A 13,664-nucleotide genomic window follows, 5' to 3' on the forward strand; every position below is an offset into this window, starting at 1 on the left:
CACCGGTAAGAATTGCGACTGAAGATACTTGAGGGAAATATAAATATACAAGAACAAAGAGATCACAATCTGATTGAAGAATATTTGAATGATGCACCGGTAAGATTTGGAGAAAAATAGCTGAAAGCTGGGAATGAATAAACCGAAATGATGGCCTTCGGAGATTCAAACTGTAAAGACTCCTGAATTGCTCCGGATAGGTGAAAAGAATTCTCACAATCCAAAAACAACTATGAGAGGATGGCAACAAGCTAGAACGACGAATCTTTGAGGGAACGGATAAGATATGGAGGAAAAACTCTTCTTCGGTCTTCAAAATCTGAGAATGACGACGAGAAACACCACCGTGAATTGTTGAGACACTCTGGAATAAAGAAGAATAGAAAAGTTGAACCAATGATGAAAAGAATTTGGAAGATCTTGGAGAAGACATTTGACTAATGATAATTCATTCCTACGTCAAACTTTAGAAAATTTGAGAATAACTCCGGGAGAATAAGAAGAGTCAGGTAAGATCCTGGGAAAGACCCGTGGGTTAGGGCCCACTCAAAAGAAACACCATAGAACAATTGCTTGAAAAGGAGATAGCACCGTTTGAATTAAACGGCTTGAATGAGATAACAACCTCGAGATATCTTGGACGGATTGATAATGGAGACACAAATATTTTGAGATATCTTCAGCACTCCGGAACAATTTAATAATGAGAAATGGATGATTAATAGGAGCACCGGCAAGAGAATGTATTGAAACAAGGAAAGGACATGATCAACAAAGCTTGACTTGAATCCACCGGAGAAGAAAATGAGTGAAGAGTAACGAACTTGAAACTCTGTTAGAATCTTCTTTAGAAACACCGGATAAGAACATTGAGAAAAAAGAATGGAGAGACTTCGCATCAATAAGATGGATACTTGATTAAGAAATCCGAGTCCTCGGAGAAAAAGGGTGGGAGGGTGGGAAAACAAAGACAATTTGGAGACGGATGAAACAAACACCATTGACGAAAACTGAGTTGATCTTGCGGATGTCGAAAATGAACGGATCCACTTGACGAGAAGCACACCGGTTCAGAAGAAATTGAGATGGCAAGCTCGAAGATCAAGAAGGATTGCATTCACATAGGAGTATGAGAACACCGTGTAGGAAAGGTATGGAATCAACTCTGGACTTCGAAGCAACTCGAATACCACAACTGAAAAACAAAACAAAGCATTGGCTTGCAAAATAAGCCGGAACAAACATATGATAGAGATTTCGTCTGAAGTTTTCGTGGTGGGGCCAACACGGGCTCGATCGTACAGCACCATCATGTACAAGGCAGTGCACATGACATACGAAGCGTCCCCGAGTCGGCATAGCCAAGGACTCTTTAAGACACAACGAGACCACTGTAAAACAAACCGTGGATAGGCGGACCACTAGGCGTCGAACCCCAATTTCATATCATACATCTGTCGGAAAGATATCCTAAGATCTACTTGATTTCCCACATATAAACTCCCGAAATTTTCCGGTTATGCAATCAGGTGTTGGGGATACAAGGGAAGCATAATATTTCACCCAAAACTAACAAATCCTACATCCAGCTGTATCCATCCTTCAACACGTAACCAAGAAACCTTCGGAAATCGTTTACCTCAACCTTCGAAAAGCATCCGTTATACGAGTTATGGCAATACTCCCGAACTCCCGCCCCAGTACTGGGTGGCGTCGAGGTTATCTCACCAACAACTTCATAAAAGAGATTTTCGATGTCGGCAAAACTAAACTCAGGTATTCCAGAACTACAACGATAAAATTGTGACGACAACACCTCGGAGCTCAACTCCCCGGGACACTGCCACAACCCCTAAATGACAGGAGGCACCAAGAACAATGTTCTCATCACAAAACCATCGGAACGATTCCAAGATACCCGCGTGATCCTAATTTTTTTTAGCGAAATTTGAGAAGAGAAGAGTCAAAACTCTACGTCAGGATGCCTTACCAGAGCGATGAAGGGACTGAGGAGTAAAAAGAATTCCTAACTCTCCGATATATATAATCCTAAATGACTCAAAACATTTTTCTAGACTCAACAACGCCAACGATTCGATCAAGCAGAGGGCTCCTAAGGTCGGGGAAGGCTCTGATTACCAACTTGTAACGCCCTCGATGCGGCCATATCTCCAACGTGTCGAAGCACGACTTAGAGGCATAACCGCATTGAAAGCAATGTCGCGAGTGAGGTAATCTTCGCAAACAACCCATGTAATACAATAAGGGAAAATATACATAGTTGGCTTAAAATCGCCACTTCACACAAATACATGAAATAAAGCATTACATCATCCAGATACAATCAAGGTGCGACTACGGAACCAAAATAAAAGAAGACAAACCCAAATGCTACACAGATCCCCGATCGACCCCAACTGGGCTCCACTACTGATCAACTAGAACGAAACAACACAAAGGACAAGATCTTCATCGAGCTCCTCCTTGAGCTTGGTTGCATCACCTGCTCGGTAACATCGGCACCTGCAAACTGGTTTTTGAAGTATCTGTGAGTCACGGGGACTCAGTAATCTCACACCCTCGCGATCAAGACTATTTAAGCTTATACGTAGGGTAAAAGGTATGAGGTGTAGCTGCAACAAGCGACTAGCATATATGGTGGCTAACATATTCGCAAAGAGAACGAAAAGAGAAGGAAAACGCACGATCGAGAAACTATGATCAAGAAGTGATCCTAGAACAACCTATGTCAAACATTACTCCAACACCGTGTTCACTTCCCGGACTCCGCCGAGAAGAGACCATCACGGCTACACACGCGGTTGGTGCATTTTAATTAAGGTCAACTTCAGGTTTTCTACAATCGGACATTAACAAATTCCCATCTGCCCATAACCGCGGGCACGGCTTTCGAAAGTTTAATCCCTGCAGGGGTGTCCCAACTTAGCCCATCACAAGCTCTCACGGTCAACGAAGGATATTCCTTCTCCCAAGACATTCCGATCAGACTCGGCATCCAGGTTACAAGACATCCTCGACAATGGTAAAACAAGTCCAGCAACACCGCCCGAATGTGCCGACAAATCCTGATAGGAGCTGCACATATCTCGTTCTCAGGGCACACTTAGATGAGACTAGCTACGAGTAAAACCAACCCTCAAGTTTCCCCGAGGTGGCCCCGCAGGCAGCTCAGTTTGGGCCAACACTCAGAGGAGCACTGGCCCAGGGGGGGTTAAAATAAAGATGACCCTTGGGTAGGCCTACCCAAGGGAAATAAAGGGCTAGGTGGCGAATGGTAAAACCAATGTTGGGCATTGCTGGAGGAGTTTTATTCAAGGCGAACTGTCAAGGGGTTCCCATTATAACCCAACTGCGTAAGGAACGCAAAATCCGGGAACATAACACCGATATGACAGAAACTAGGGCGGCAAGAGTGGAACAAAACACCAGGCATAAGGCCGAGCCCTCCACCCTTTACCAAGTATATAGATTCATTAATTAAATAAGAGATATTGTGATATCCCAACAAAATGTCCATGTTCCAACTTGGAACAAAACTCCAATCTTCACCTGCAACTAACAACACTATAAGAGGGGCTGAGCAAAGCGGTAACATAGCCAAACAACGGTTTGCTAGGACAAGGTGGGTTAGAGGCTTCGTTTAACAATATGGGAGGCATGATAAGCAAGTGGTAGGTATCGCAACATATGCATAGCAAAAGAGCGAGCAACTAGCAAGCAAAAATAGAAGTGATTTCGAGGGTATGGTCATCTTGCCTGAAATCCCGCAAGGAAGAAGAACGAGTCCATGAAGAAGACAAATGGACGTAGTCGAATGAATCCTCACAACTCCGGAACGAAACCGAAGCTAACGCGAGAAGCAACCCGGAAAGAAGCAAACAACAAAGTGAACAAACATCACATAAGCATGGCATGATGCACAACCAAGTATGATGCATGCCCGGTTTAAATATGCATGGCATGGCAAAGTGCACAAACAAAACTACAAGTTAAGTGGAGCCCAATATGCAACGAGTTGCATATTGATGAAACACCACATGACTTATTTTGTTCTCTCTCGTTTAGGTACTCAACAATATTAAATGTTGTTAGCATGGCAAGAGGTGAAGCATAATGGAACTATCTATATAGGCAAGTTTAAATGAGGCCGGAACAAAGTCCGGAAATCCCCATATGCATTTAGCAATTTGGTGCAACGACAATTTTAAACATTTAAATGTTATTATCATGATGCGCATGACATCAACATGTTTCATGCAATATTTATGAAAATGTTGGCATGATAAGATATGAGGCATTTGTCATCGTGGCGGAAATTAAAGGGGGGCCACGGCAACGAATCCGAAAGTGATGCCACGGCAACATATCGGTTCCGGTAGCTCATAGAGATACCGGTGCAAAAGGAAGTGGCGGGAGCGAGCAAAAGAAGGTGGGGTGCTCCCGGATACCGGGTGTCCCATGTGTCGGCAGCATGGCAACTGAGGGTCATGCAAGTAATAAACGGGCACGCTGCAAACACGGGGTTCATCTCGTATCACATAACATGCATTCGGTCCACGAACGGTCGTGTCGATGGTTATACCTTCGAAGCATGCGTTTTGGGCGGAACGAGTTCGTAGAGGGAAGTAGGCGTTTCTCGCGACAGTAGTTGAACTTGACGTTCGCGTTACACGGGTCTTCGGTGACGGTCATCGTACATGGTCCGGAGTGGTACTTGCATCTTCAGACTTGTCGGTCTCGATTTTTGCGGCGGTAGCGGTATACGTTTCGTTTTCAGAGTGGTACTTAACAAATCCAACGTCCTCGGGGCGACGGTACTTGTACACGGTCCACGAGACGTCGATCATTTGGGCTCCGACTTGCGGGTCTTGCCAACATGAGGGGTACTTGGCGTTTTTGTGTAGACGAACTTGGCGCGTCTGAAGGGTCATCGAGTACTGGTTTTTGGTGAAGTACGGGTCTTCAGTGTCGTGGTACTTGGCGTCCATGTAGTCGATCTTGCCGGTCTTGATGGTCCGAAACGAAGCAACACAAGGACCTCGGTGGGCAGCAGCAAGGAGCCGATGGCAGAGCAGCGGTTCTCGGTGGACGGCGTCACCGGATCTCAGGGAAGGGTGGTTGATGCCTCGGGAGCTCGCGGGATCGAAGGTCATCGGCGCTGGAGTTGCTGCTGCTGTTCGTCGCGAAGCAGGGCACACACGCGGACGAGGGCTTGAGGCGGCCGGCTCCGGGATGCAGGGCACAAAGGGAGGAGTTGATCCAGCCGCTGGATGACATCTCCTGTGAGAACCGAGTCGAGGCAGGGGCATACCCAGGCGGCGGGGATGGACAGCGCCGGTGGAGATGCCTGGCAACAGGCCAGTGGCAGGGATGGACGGCGCCGGCAAGGTCCGGCGATCGAGCAACGAGGGCGCGCTGGCGATGAAGCATCTCGAGGAGATGGGCGCTGCAAGGGGGGCGGCGCAGAGGGACGAAGGAGAGGCTCGAGGTCGCGCGCGGGGTGCCCCTCCTAGAGGTCGCCGACGGCGGTGGGTGGCGAAGAAAAGCCATGGCAGAGGTGCACGGGGCGCGTTCCTCTCTGTTGACCATCTTGACAGCGCACAGAGGGAGGAGAAGATTGAGACGAGGGGAAAGGGGTCGAGCTGAGGCCCCTGGCGGCGCTGAGGAAACGAGGGAAGGGAGAGGTATCGAGGGAGGGAAGATGGAATCGAGGGAGATGGCTTCGGGCGTGGGCGCTCCTCCCTGGCGGCGTGAGCAAGGAGTCAAGGAGGAGGGGAAGGAGAGAGATAAGCCTAGGGTTCGGGAGCCCGGCTGGGCCTAAAGGACTAGGGAGGCCGGCGGCTGGGCCTTGGGCCAATAAGGTGGGAGAGGAAAAAAACAAAAAAACCAGGAGGCCTACTGGGCTGTTGGGCTCCTCTCTCCTCTCTTATTTTTAATTCCGCAGAAAAATAAAAGCAAAGAAAGGAAGGAGAGAAAAGAAAAGGTTAGAGGAAGGACTTGGGCGGGAGGATGTAACATCCCAAATTTTCAATTTGTAATGTTATACATTAGGTCATCATGCATATCATATTTTATTTTGCTTTTGGTTTTGATCCTAGAAAATCCTAAGCAACTCAAGGACCCACGGAGAGAGTTGGGGATTTCGTTATTTACATATTTGAGTTTTCTCAAATTATGTAAACATGATCATTTGATTTTATTTATTTTATCATCAATTATTTCTATTACAAAAATATGAGAGAGGGAATAAAATGACTTTCCCAAAATATAGAAATATTGAGGATTTAATAAAAAAATCAAATAAGATTTATTTCGGAGTTTTTCGGTATTTTTATTTGAATTTAGGAAAAATGCGCGTTTTTCAAAGTTGTAGTTTGGGCCCAGATAAATGTTCACTTTATCGGGCTTGATTTTAGAAACCCGGGAAAATTTATTTCGTGATTTTTGGAGTCCGTTTAGTATTTCTTTTTATTTTTCTTCAGAGCGTAATTATTTAAAAAAAACGCGGAACCGACTATGGGCCGTACTCGGCCAGGACTCCCCTGGCCGAGGCCTTTATAAGGCGCCACCCCGGGGCGAGAGAGCCCAGCCGCCCCAGCCCGAGAGCCCAGCCGGCCGAAACCCTAACCCTAGCCCAGCCCCGCCGCCGCCGCCGCCCGCCGCCGCCGTCGGAGCCGCGCGTCGCCCGAGGTTCGCCGCCCTCGAAATCCATGCCATTTTTTTAAAAAAATATAAAATTTCGGTTCATCGTTTTTCTTTTTCGTCGGATTTTCCGCGGTTATTTTCTGATCGCGATTTCTGATCCGATTTTCGTTTATCGGAATTAGGCGATTCGAGCGCCTGGAGTTTTGTCTCGAAACCCTCTTTCCGAATAATCAACTTAAACATGTTTTTGCTACTGTAAAATTTTCCCTAGATCCAGATTACTAGAACAAAGTTGTTTTCTTTCGCCGTTTGACTTCTTTTGCTTCGTTCGATTTGATTCTTTTTGCAAACCAGGGTTCTTAAGTTGAACTTTCTGGTTAGATCTTCTATTTGATTTCTACCTGTGTATTAGATGAGTGCTTATTGTATGCTTGTTTGTTTGTCTGCGATAGAATACCCGGAGTGCGCCACCTGTTACTTCGAATCTCTAGGTTTGGCGGATCATCAGCAAGGCAAGTAACACTTTGATCATACCTTTTCTACAACCCAGTTTTATTGCATTAGATCAATCCTCACACATTGCATGATTAGGATCTAATTAAATTGTGGGATGGTAAGTAGATGAGGTAGTACCTATTACCTGTTTATTATCAAACCTTTGGGAGTTACTTCTGCGTTTGCTTTATGCCATGCTATGCTAGTAGACGTGGATTGGGTTAGTGATATCCATGACAGATGTGAGATTGTTAATTAATGGTTTATCTAAGGTGGCAACCTAACACACATCTGGGTGGATTGAGACACCTGGGTATTCCAGGACTTGCCTGTTTTTATTTTGGACCGCCACCCAGGCTCAAAGGGATCATGAGATTATTCATACTAGAAACTTCCGTGTGCGGCCACAAGCCATTATGGGCTCTGGCATAGTTGAGTAAGTTGTGCGAACTCTTACATTGGTAGACTAGCAGATGTAGGGGAAAGTAGGTGTACCGGTCTATCCATCGTAAGGTGCTAGCGCTTCTGAAAGACCGTGTCTCGGTCATCCGTCTTCTCAAACACCATGTAGTGCGAGAAAACAAACGGAGGCGATCGAGTCTTGTGGGGAAAAGTGCACAAACCTCTGCAGAGTGTATAAACTAATCATGATTAGCCGTGTCCCCGGTTATGGAAAATCTTGAGTATCTAGTACCTGGATTATCATGTGAATCTCAACATGTTACTCAAAAATTAATTTTGTTGGGTTTAATGATGTTACTTAATTGGGATTGAGAATGCTGTCAACCATTCTCAATGTTTAACAACCACCATGATAGTAATTAAATTTTATTCCTTTGAAGTAGGGAAAAATTGGCTTTACGCAAAAACTGTAACCATAGAGCTTTCCACCAGCCAAATATGCATATAGTATAGCTGTTGTATTCCATTACTCTCTATGTGTTATCTTGCCAGCATATTCCATATGCTGACCCGTTTTCGGGCTGCAACGTTAATGTTGTAGACTTTTCAGACGACGATTAAGGAGTTTTTAGATCGTGGTTCTATACTCAGTGATGCCGTTGGAGTTGATGGACTCACTTACCTTCCAACCCTTCCGCTGTTATCGTTATTAGATGGCCTTAAGCCATATTTATTGTAATAAGTTCTCTTTTGAGACACTCGATGTAATAAGTGTGTGATTGCTACTCTGCTATAAATCCTCCAAGTACTGTGTGGTGTCAGCATTACTGATCCAGGGATGACACCGGAGCACAGAGATCAGACTGTTTGAGGTCTGGTCGCTACAGAGATGGTATCAGAGCACACGCTGACTGTAGGACACGACCACTAAGCCAAAGACCTAGATCACTACTCACTCTCTTCTCTTCTGACCTCTCATCTTTTCTACTCTTTAGGATGGCGGATGCAAGGAACAAGTTCACCCAACCAGATGAAGATACACCCTTTGGACGCCACTTGAAGGAAGTCACTAGATACCTGAACATAGGAATACCAAGCTTCACGGGAACCTACAACGCCACTTTACCTGAAGAAGAGCGCTGGATGATTCAAGTTCAAGTTCCAGGAAGGACGTTCATGCCAGTCACTGAGCCCATAGAGTTTTCTTTTGATGCACCAACTTGGAGTCTAGGAAAGAGTATGGCAGCTCACATCGCCATGGGACGCATTGCAGAAGTCTACCACAAGGATCTCAAGGATACTATCTACCAGATTTGTGGGCGCCAAAATGAACACTGGGAGATGATCAGCACCAGGAAAGATAGATCAATTGCAGCTTTTATTCAGGAGTTAAATCAGCACATTCGACGACAGGAGAATCAGATGTGCGTCGACATGATAGATCTGAAGAAGGCTAAGACTAGAATCAAGGAACTGGAGGAAGAACTCAAGGCTACACGTGAAGATTATGAAGAAGAAATTGAAGTATTGGTGGAGAAGAATAACGATCTGATCAAGAAGATTGGAATATTTATGGGAGGCCCGACACCAGTAGATGAAGACGAAGAACCCAAGGAGATTAGTCCGGAAGACTACATCATCATCGACGGCACCGACTTGGAAGCAGATAGTAGCGATGATGACTATGTTGATGAAGCAGGAGCAGATATCATGGAGTCTACAACCGTAGAGTATTTTTAGTAGACCACCTCATCAGTAGTAGTAGTCCACCATGTAAATTTAGTAGTCCAAGCACTTTGCGATAGTTAGATCGATTGTATGCCTTTGTTTGTTTGATTGAAGTGAATTGTTTGCTTTTGCCTCATGTGCATATGGGTAGTGTTTTCTCTTTAGACCCCCTCTCTTCTTACATCTCATCTTTTTTAAACCCTCAGATGCCTCCGAGATGTGACCCCGGATTTGCCTTTCCGCCGGAGCTCACCCAGTTGATCCAACAGCAGAACACCCTGATGCAGTTGCTAGTTCAGAATCAGAATCAGGGGAACAACAACAACAACCCACCACCACCACCACCACCTGTTGACCACTTAGCCCGTTTTCTTAGGCTGAATCCGCCGGTGTTTTCCAGTAGCACCGAGCCGATAGTAGCAGATGATTGGCTCCGCAAGACAGCTAGGGAGTTGACCACAGCAGGATGCACAGATGCAGAGAAGGTGAAGTTTGCCGCACATCAGTTAGAAGGACCCGCAGCATCCTGGTGGGAGAATTTCACAGCCACCTTCCCAGTCGACACTGTCACATGGGACCAGTTTCAGCAGGCTTTTCGTATTGCCCATGTTTCAGCAGGAGCAATGGCCATGAAGAAGCGTGAGTTTTGTAACTTGCGCCAAGGAGGACGGACAGTTGGCTAGTATGTGGAGGAGTTTAGTAAGATAGCACGTTATGCCCCAGATGACGTTGCTACGGATGCAGCTAAGCAGGAGAAATTCCTGGAAGGACTGAATGATGAGTTGATTATGCAGTTGATGGTAGCCACCTTCAACAACTACCAGGAGTTGGTAGATCGTGCTCTTATGATTGAAGGGAAGCAGCAGCAAATTGAGAACCGCAAGAGGAAGTATGGACAAGGAAAGTATAATTCAGGAGCTCAGCAGAAGCCACGTTTTACCCCTAGACCGGGAGGACCTTTTCAGCATACCCATGGAGTAGGTAGCTCGCACAATCACAATGGCACCAAGAATGGTAATGGGAATGGAGGAACTAATAGACAGAACCGCAACAACCCATCAACCCCAGCCAAGAAGGACTTGAGCCAAGTCACTTGCTATAAGTGTTCGAAGCCAGGACATTATGCAAATGAATGTCCTGAAGGCCAAAACGGCAATGGAAGCTCTGGAAAGAAGCCGAACCCTTTCAACAGGGGATAGGTGAACCACGTTAATGTGGAGGAGGTTGAAGCTCAGCCCGATGCAGTAATAGGTAAGTTTTTGATTAAGTCATTTACTGCACTCGTTTTTTTTTATACTGGTGCATCGCATTCATACATCTCAAGGGGATTTGTGGATAAGTATAACCTACCAACCCAAGCCCTTAGATCACCCATGTTAGTAACCTCGCCAGGAGCAGAGTATGTGGCTAGTCTATGGTGTGATCGGTTACCATTAAGGATTGGTAACTATGTTTTTCCCTTAGACCTAATAGTATTGGAATCTCAAGGATTGGATGTGATATTAGGCATGGATTGGTTATCAAAGTATGAAGGGAATATTGAGTGTGCTAGTAAGACAATTTTGCTCACAACACCAGAAGGGAGAAGGATCAAGTATGTATCCCGACATGTGCCAAACAGGACACAAGTAAATTCCTTATCAGGAGTTGTGCAGGAGGAAGTACCAGTGGTAAAGGATTTTCCTGATGTATTTCCCGAAGAGTTGCCAGGCATACCACCGGATAGAGACATTGAGTTTTTGATTGAGCTTTTGCCAGGCACTGGGCCAATATCGAAGCGACCATATAGGATGCCAGCAAAGGATTTGGTGGAGATTAAGAAGCAGATTAAGGAATTACTGGATAAGGGATATATTCGCCCAAGTTCTTCGCCTTGGGGATCACCAGTACTTCTAGTGGAGAAGAAGGATGGATCGTTAAGGATGGTTGTTGACTATCGAGGATTGAATGAAGTAACAATCAAGAACAAGTACCTGCTACCAATGATCAATGATCTGTTTGATCAATTGCAAGGAGCTAAAGTGTTTTCCAAGATCGATTTGCGATCAGGGTACCATCAGTTGAAGATTAGAGAGCAGGACATACCTAAGACAGCTTTTACCACCAGGTATGGGCTGTAGGAGTATACCGTTATGTCATTTGGTCTGACTAACGCGCCTGCCTATTTTATGAACATGATGAAAAAAGTGTTTATGGAGTTTTTGGATAAGTTCGTCATAGTGTTCATTGATGATATCCTGGTATATTCGAAGAATGAAGAGGAGCATAAGGAGCATTTGCGTTTGGTACTTGGAAAGCTCAGAGAACACCAATTATATGCCAAGTTCAGCAAATGTGAGTTTTGGTTGAAGGAAGTAGGATTCCTTGGACACGTTATATCCAGAGAAGGTATAGCAGTAGATCCCGCTAAAGTTGAAACCGTGACCAAGTGGGAAGCCCCAACAACAGTTGGAGAGATCCGGAGTTTTCTTGGACTCGCAGGATACTATCGTAGGTTTATTGATAATTTTTCAAAGATTGCGTAGCCTATGACGGAGTTGCTGAAGAAGGATACTAAGTTTAAATGGACTGAGGAGTGTGAGGCAAGTTTCCAGGAATTGAAGAACCGTTTGGTTACCTCACCAGTGTTGATTTTGCCAGATCAAACCAAGGATTATGAGGTGTATTGCGACGCTTCACATCGAGGACTTGGAGCAGTGCTTATGCAGGAAGGGAGAGTTGTTTCATATGCTTCAAGACAACTGAAGCCTCACGAATTGAATTATGCCGCGCATGATTTGGAGTTAGCAGCCCTAGTGCATGCATTGAAGACATGGAGACATTTCCTCATTGGAAACCATTGTGAGGTGTACACGGATCATAAGAGTTTGAAGTACATTTTCACACAGAAGGAGTTGAACCTCAGACAAAGGAGATGGTTGGAGCTCATCAAGGATTATGATATGAGATTGCATTACCATCCCGGAAAAGCGAATGTAGTAGCTGATGCATTAAGCCGCAAGAGCCATGTCAATACGTTAATGACGGGAGAAATACCCAAGGAGTTAGCAGAAAATTTTCGTGAACTATGTTTGGAAATAGTTCCGAGAGGCTATGTAGCAGCGTTGGAAATTCAGTCAACTTTGATGGACAAAATCAGAAAGGCTCAGAAATCTGACAAGGAGATTGCTTCTATAAAAGAGAAAATGAGCCAAGGAAAAGCTAAAGGATTTCATGAGGATGAGCACGACACCCTATGGTTTGAAGACCGTGTTTATGTACCCAATGACCCAGAGATCAGAAAGTTGATTCTGCAAGAGGCACATGATTCACCGTATTCGATTCATCCAGGAAATACCAAGATGTATTTGGATTTGAAGGATATTTTCTGGTGGATCGGAATGAAGAAGGATATTGCGGAGTATGTAGCAGTTTGTGACGTATGTCAGAGAGTAAAGGCAGAGCATCAGAAGCCAGCAGGATTGTTGCAACCATTGCCGATACTCGAATGGAAGTGGGATAAGCTAGGCATGGATTTTATCACGGGATTACCAAGGACTCGTACAGGCTATGACTCGATTTGGGTTGTAGTTGATCGATTGACGAAGGTAGCTCATTTCATCCCAGTAAAGACCACTTACACTAGTGCTAAGTTGGTAAAGATACACATGACCAGGATGTATGTTTGCATGGAGTTTTGAGGAGCATCGTATCAGATAGAGGAACCCAGTTTACCTCAAAGTTCTGGAAGCAGTTGCATGAGACTTTGGGTACTAGGCTAGAATTTAGTACAGATTTTCATCCGCAGACAGATGGACAGACCGAGAGAGTCAATCAGATTTTGGAGGATATGCTGAGAGCTTGTGCGCTAGATTATGGATCTAGTTGGGACGATAATTTTCCATATGCAGAGTTCTCTTACAACAATAGCTATCAGACCAGTTTGAAGATGGCACCTTTCGAAGCTCTGTACGGAAGGAGGTGCAGGACACCGTTGTCGTGGGACGAAGTTGGAGACCGCCAGTTGTTTGGACCAGATCTGATTAAAGAGTCTGAACAGAAGGTGAAGTTGATTCGCGATAGGCTCAAGGTAGCCCAGTCCAGGCAGAAGAGCTACGCAGATTCTAAACGCAAGGAGACAGTTTACGAAGTCGGAGACAGAGCTTATCTTCGAGTATCCCCACTTCGAGGGATTAAGTGCTTTGGAGTTAAGGGGAAGTTAGCACCACGATTTGTAGGACCATATCGAGTTTTGGAGTGTATGGGAGAAGTGGCCTACAAGTTGGAATTGCCAGAAGGATTGACAGGAGTTCATGATGTGTTCCACGTTTCTTAGTTGAAGAAGTGTCACGCGGAGATAGCTGACATACCTTTGAGAGACACAGTGCCATTGG

Source organism: Triticum urartu, chromosome 6A (assembly GCF_056163025.1).
Source record: "Triticum urartu cultivar PI428250 chromosome 6A, HENAU_Tu73, whole genome shotgun sequence".
Taxonomy (NCBI): Eukaryota; Viridiplantae; Streptophyta; class Magnoliopsida; order Poales; family Poaceae; genus Triticum; species Triticum urartu.